The following is a 7,685-nucleotide window of genomic DNA, read 5'->3' on the forward strand; positions in this document are numbered from 1 at the left end:
TACTCGCGTCAATGTAAATTATCGTGCAAGACTGTCATGGGTATAATCAAGGATGTTAGAAACAATCTTCGTCGTTGATGCTAATCATTGTTTAGACCTTGCAAAACCCTCATGTGTAGTCAAGATTGTTAAAAATCCCCCCTCTCATGGGTAAAGATCCTTATAAACCACCCTCAATCAGTTATACTTGATAGTCAATGTCGTTTAAAAAAAACAACCTTGTACTTATGCATCCATCGATAAATTTCACGCATTTCTTATTTTTGAATAACAAACCATTTTAATAAAACAGTAATAAAGGACAGAACTCTTTAATATGCAATTGGACAGAAACCAAAGATCACAATTGAACCGAAAAAGACATTGGAATGTTATTTATATTTATGATATAATTTTTTAATTTTTATAATTTTTATTCAAGGTATCCATAAATCCTTCATGTTTCAAATTCTTAAATACTTACAGCCATATTCTGTTCAACTGCAACACCTAAACTCACATGTGTTCAGAATAATTTCTTATTATAATCATACCATACACAATTCAAAAATATAATTTGATTTCATGATAAACTTAAATACTATAAATAAGTATTGCATATTTGAATATAAAGTTTGAGGTGGTCACTGCGCAATTCAGTACGTGGCAAAAACTGTTTGTTATTTGTATTAAGTAAGACAAGTGTACGTAATTGCATGTGCGAGCACAAGGTTTCAATATATATTGAGCATTTTAGCAGATTTATATAAAAATAAGAAGATGTGGCATGATTAAAACAACTCTCTCTTCGCCAGAGACAAAAGGACGTAAAGTTAACAACTATAGGTCACCATATGGCCTTCAACAATGAGCAAAACCCATACTGCATAGTAAGCGATAACAGGCCATGAATTGTCAATTGTTAAACAATTAAAATGAAAAAAACTAACTAGCCTGATTTTATGTACAAAATGATAAATGAAAAGCTGATATGATATACAGCAAGAAACGACACTTACTTATTTACATACTTGTGATGTTTATTTATACAAGGTGCATACTAACATAATATATCATTAAAAAAAACAAGACAGTTAGGTTTCAATCATGTGATAAAATTTAGATTACATATTTTTTTAAACTATTAAAAAATAATTAAGATTTTTAGAATCATGTTTTAATATTTCTTGAAAATATAAAACAATCATTTATATATAAATATCAATAAAATATAACTTTCCTTTGATCTTTGCAGAAACTAATTTGAAGAAACAGACTATAAAAGCAAAGTGTCATTTATTCCATGATAGGAACAAAAATAAATTAGAGTTACCTCTCTTGGCCAAAACACTTTGAATGGAAAATCCCCATGTAGTCATATTTTTGGAAAGGGGAATTGCATAGTTTAAAGAGACAACCAATAGAATTGCTTAGTGTTTTGAGACAGGTGAAGGTCATAAATTACTGAATATTTAGAAAAAATATATGGAAAGTGAAATTTTATTTTTTTCCTGACATAGCTACATATGTCATATTACAAACAATATCAACAATATGTATAAATAACAATAGGTGATGTCAGAAGTTTTATGATTACAAAATATCTTTACAATAAACTGTTCCTTAACTTAAAAGAGAACTGTATATATTTTCCTAAGTTACAAAGCTGTTTTGTGTTTTCATAATTCTATTAACTCAATAGTTGATGGCATAGACCAGTAATGTTTTTTGATATATTTTTTATGCAAATAAGGATATCGGCTACAATGTAGGACGAAATGAAATTCATCCTCTATCACCCTTAAATCACAAAAAAATACAATTTCTTTCATTTTTATACGACCGCAAAAAAATTGCGTTTGTATAATGCTATCATGTCGTCGGCGTCGTCGTCGTCATCCGAAGACACATTTGGTTTCCAGACAATAACTTTAGTTTAAGTGAATGGATCTTTAAGGAAGGTTCGGATTGATTTTGGGGGTTATGGAACAAACAGTTTAGGAATTAGGGGCCAGAAACAAGCATTTTTGTAGTTTCCGGACAATAATTTGTGTGTAAGTGTATGGATCTCTCTGAAATTGTACCACAAGGTTCCATATCACGAAGGGGAGGCAGGGATTGAGTTTGGGGGGGGGGGGGGGATAATTGCCTCAAACGTTCAGGAATTAGGGGCAAAATAGGGGCAAAAAACAAGCATTTTTCTAGTTTCCAGACAATAACTTATGTTTAAGTGTATGGATTGCTCTGAAATTGTATTACAAGGTTCCATACCACAAAAGGAAGGCTGGGATTGAGATTGGGGTAATTGCCCAAAATGTTTAGAAATAAGGGCAAAAAAGGGGCCAAAAACAAGCATTTTTCTAGTTTCCAGACAATAACTTGTGTTAAAGTTTATGGAACTCTCTGAAATTGTACATTTTTTCTGAAAAGAAAATAATCAGCAAAATTTCAAAAAAAATTTGGGGGGGGGGGGGGATTTTTTTTCCAATTTTTTTGGGGGGTTCATATTTTTTTCTTCAAGATTTTAACAAAATTTCAATTTTTTTATTGGGGGGACAAATTTTTGGGGGGAATTTTTTTTTCATAATTTTTTTTTTCCCCAAAATTTTCCATTTTTGCATTGATTATTTCTGATTTATATATAAAAGCAACAAATACTGATGTGACAAGTAGATACACACCAAACAGGGCGTGTAAATTATTATATATAACAGATAACTAAGAATTGTGCAACAGCACAGTATTGCGCAATAGCAAGACATCTTCAATTGAAAATGAATACAAATCTTTTAACCAATTTCAATGGGATTAAATTAAGTCTTTAATTTTTGGGGGTTCTTACCTTGTTTTACTTTTTTGGATAGTGAGCCCCATTTTTAAATTGGTCTACATTGAGGTCAAAAGGGTCTAAAATTAAACTTTGTCTGATTTCATCAAAAACTGAATTATATTGCGGCTCTATGATATGCTGAATCTTATTGTGCATTTAGATTTTTTATTTTGGGCCCTGTTTTCAAATTAGTCCATAATAAGGTTTGAAGGGTCCAAAATTAAACTTTGTTTGATTTCAACTAAAATTAATTTTTTGAAGTTTTATTTATGTTCAGGATTCGACCTCTGGGGTCGTATTAGGCTGCGCTCGGCGAAGCATTTTGTTTATAGTACTAACATAACATCCAGTTTCAAAACAAAGGTTATGTGAAGACAAACGGATCCTTGTTATACATTTGAGATCAAGTACAGGAATGAATTTCTTTAAATAAAATTGCAAAACTACATTTGTTACCACATACTTATATAAGAATCTACACTTTGCAGAAGAATCTAATAAAAAATGTAACTCTTGGTTAGCTTGATCAAACAAACGCTGTCTTATTAAAGGTAAATATCAGCTGTCTAAATTCAACATGCACTGATTATCCCACAAATTATTCAAACCAAAGACTATATAACAATCTTTTTACATATGTTGTCCAATTTATACATTATAAACAATTTAACACAGGCTCTTTATAACAACACCTTAATATACAATTGTCACTCACTAAAATTTTGAACCGAAAAATTTAAGTATTCTAATATTACACTCATACTGCAGTGGAAATTCACCTAATTCAAAGTAGACCGTCACATTTCAGGTCGTTCTTTTGTCAATTAATAACATTTTACAGTAGTCCAAATGAACCTTTTCTATCATAGGAGATATGCAAAACCCCCTTATCTCACACCCATACATTACTATACTAATTAGTATCAAACAGACTAATCATTGTAAATATATTTAAACATAGAGATGGAGTAGTTCTCCTCATACTGAACATAGCTTTTCTACCTTGTTCTGCACACTATTTCTGTGTATTAAAAAATTTACAATTATAAGGTAGTGATACACCTAATGAACAAATTTTTTTCACAACATCCATTGTTTGACCGTTATAGACCAATGTATTATTAGGTCATACAATTCAACCCTTCCGAAATATAACATTTTTATGTTTTCTTTGTATTAAGAGACAAGCCCCATTTTTCTGTGCAAATTGACAAAGTATTCAACATTTTCCTGTAAACCATCTGTTGTTTCAGACATCAAATATATATCACCAGCATACGTCAACAAAAATAAAAACTCTAAGGCACAATTGCCATAACAAATTAACTCAATTTTCAAAAGCATTCACGTAGAAATAAGTAATAGGAGATAGAACTTCCCCTTGCATTAAACAAGGTTGTTACAAAAGTAACCAGAGTTTAGCCCATTGAATCTAATACAGGTTCTAACATTGCTATACATAGATTTTAAAACATTTAATAGTTTTCCAATTGATACCGTTTTAGGGCATTTTATATATTCTTTAAAACATTGTAACACCCTTTATTAAGAAGTGAAATATAATTTTTTTTAAGAAAGAGAGATAATCAATATACCTGAACCACCCCCTTAGAATCAAATGGTAAGCCACTAAATAAAACTACTTAGAAAATAATTTTAACATTAAATTTGTCAATTCCAAATACTTCTGTCATAATAAAGACTCTCACCCAATTTGTGCCTTTCATTGTCTAATCTTATTTTGAATTCATAACTTTATAAAAAGAATAATAAAAAAAGTAACCCCCTATCCTTTTTCTTATTCTTTCGAAGTTCGATGAGAATCTACACAGGTTTACAATGTTAGCTATATACACGTTCTGACACTACCTAAAACTATTTAAAATATAGATGAAAAATTACATCAAAAATGAAAGCACAATGTTATAAAAATTAGATAAAAAATATATTGAAATTATATGTATCACACACAAACACACTTATATAAGATAGATCACAGTTATAATTATACAACACATTATCACAGAACTATGAGCTTTTCATCAAGAAGAGCAAAATATCATATAAAAAGGATGAATAACATATTTTAAGTAAAAAATTATGATTTAAAATAGATTTGTTAGAATTACATTTCAAATTCCAGTTCTAGTACTATTTATTGAATAAAACTGAATGTGAGAGAGATTAATATTTACTGAGCTACAGGTGCTTATGAATGATCAATGAAGAATTTCCTAACTTTCTTCCTAATTAAATCTAACATTTCTTCCATATTTATTATCTTATCAGAGTCTTTTCTGATGTTACCAAAGGACTTCAAAGTTCTACCTTTGTGATATTTAAAAGGATCTACAATTTTGAAACACTTTACAAGAATCTCTAGATCTTTTACAGAAGACTTTTTGGTGTGATTGACAGACAGTTTTGGTAATCTTATCAAAATATTTTATTAATAATATTTTTTTAGAGACTTGGAAAGAAGTGCTTTATCTTGCATAAAGAGGCGGGCTTAAGAACAACGTACGGCAGAGGTCATTGTATTGTAGTGTACAGAGTATACGGAAAGGAAACGAGCGCTGTACGGAGATTGTTAAAAACCTAGCATCAAGTGAATACTCCTTACATCCTCATGGTGTCTAGTATTTTAAAGACGGAGAAGGTAATTTCATTTATACATATGAACACTTTTTTTCAATGTAGTCGATATAGTCTCGAATTCCTAACATTTTGCCTTTATGATGCTAAACTATGGTACATATAACAGTGTGGGCGTTGTCACTGATGTTTTCTCTGAATGAACGAAATTAAAACTTCGTGATTTACAGCATGTGATAGTTTTAGATATAGATATATGAGATAGAAACTATCCTAAACAATGGTACAATTAATGTGTTCTTGATTAACAGCTTTTTTTTATTACAAAAGAAAATATCTACAAGTGAAAACTTTTGAATCTAAATACAAACTACACTACAACGCCTCCACAAATACAAACTACACTACAACGCCTTCACCAATACAAACTACACTACAACGCATCCACCAATACAAACTACACTACAACGCCTCCACCAATACAAACTACACTACAACGCCTCCACCAATACAAACTACACTACAACGCCTCCACCAATACAAACTACACTACAACGCATCCACCAATACAAACTACACCATAACACATTCACCAATAGAAACTACACTACAACGCCTTCACCAATACAAACTACACTACAACGCCTCCACCAATACAAACTACACTACAACGCCTCCACCAATACAAACTACACTACAACGCCTTCACCAATACAAACTACACTACAACGCCTCCACCAATAAAAACTGCACTACAACGCATCCACCAATACAAACTACACCATAACACAGCCACCAATACAAACTACACTACAACGCCTTCACCAATACAAACTACACTACAACGCATCCACCAATACAAACTACACTACAACGCCTCCACCAATACAAACTACACTACAACGCCTTCACCAATACAAACTACACTACAACTCCTCCGCCAATACAAACTACACCATAACACATTCACCAATAGAAACTACACTACAACGCCTTCACCAATACAAACTACACTACAACGCCTCCACCAATACAAACTACACTACAACTCCTCCGCCAATACAAACTACACCATAACACATTCACCAATACAAACTACACTACAACGCCTTCACCAATACAAACTACACTACAACGCCACCACCAATACAAACTACACTACAACGCCTCCACCAATACAAACTACACTACAACGCCTCCACCAATACAAACTACACTACAACACATCCACCAATACAAACTACACTACAACGCCTCTACCAATACAAACTACATTACAACACACCCATCGATACAAACTACACTACAACGCCTCCACCAATACAAACTACACTACAACGCCTCCACCAATACAAACTACATTACAACACACCCACCAATAAAAACTGCACTACAACGCCTCCACCAATACAAACTACACTACAACGCCTCCACCAATACAAACTACACTACAACGCCTCCACCAATACAAACTACACTACAACACATCCACCAATACAAACTACACTACAACGCCTCCACCAATACAAACTACACTACAACGCCTCCACCAATACAAACTACACTACAACGCCTCGACCAATACAAACTACATTACAACACACCCATCGATACAAACTACACTACAACACACCCATCGATACAAACTACACTACAACGCCTCCACCAATACAAACTACACTACAACGCCTCCACCAATAAAAACTGCACTACAACGCCTCCACCAAAACAAACTACACTACAACACATCCACCAATACAAACTACACTACAACGCCTCCACCAATACAAACTACATTACAACACACCCATCGATATAAACTACACTACAACGCCTCCACCAATACAAACTACACTACAACACATTCACCAATACAAACTACACTACAACGCCTTCACCAATACAAACTACACTACAACGCATCCACCAATACAAACTACACCATAACACATTCACCAATAGAAACTACACTACAACGCCTTCACCAATACAAACTACACTACAACGCCTCCACCAATACAAACTACACTACAACGCCTCCACCAATAAAAACTGCACTACAACGCCTCCACCAATACAAACTACACTACAACACATTCACCAATAGAAACTACACTACAACGCCTTCACCAATACAAACTACACTACAACGCCTCCACCAATACAAACTACACTACAACGCCTTCACCAATACAAACTACACTACAACTCCTCCGCCAATACAAACTACACCATAACACATTCACCAATAGAAACTACACTACAACGCCTTCACCAATAC

The sequence above is a fragment of the Mytilus californianus genome, unplaced genomic scaffold (genome assembly GCF_021869535.1).
Source record: "Mytilus californianus isolate M0D057914Y unplaced genomic scaffold, xbMytCali1.0.p SCAF_3, whole genome shotgun sequence".
Classification (NCBI taxonomy): domain Eukaryota; kingdom Metazoa; phylum Mollusca; class Bivalvia; order Mytilida; family Mytilidae; genus Mytilus; species Mytilus californianus.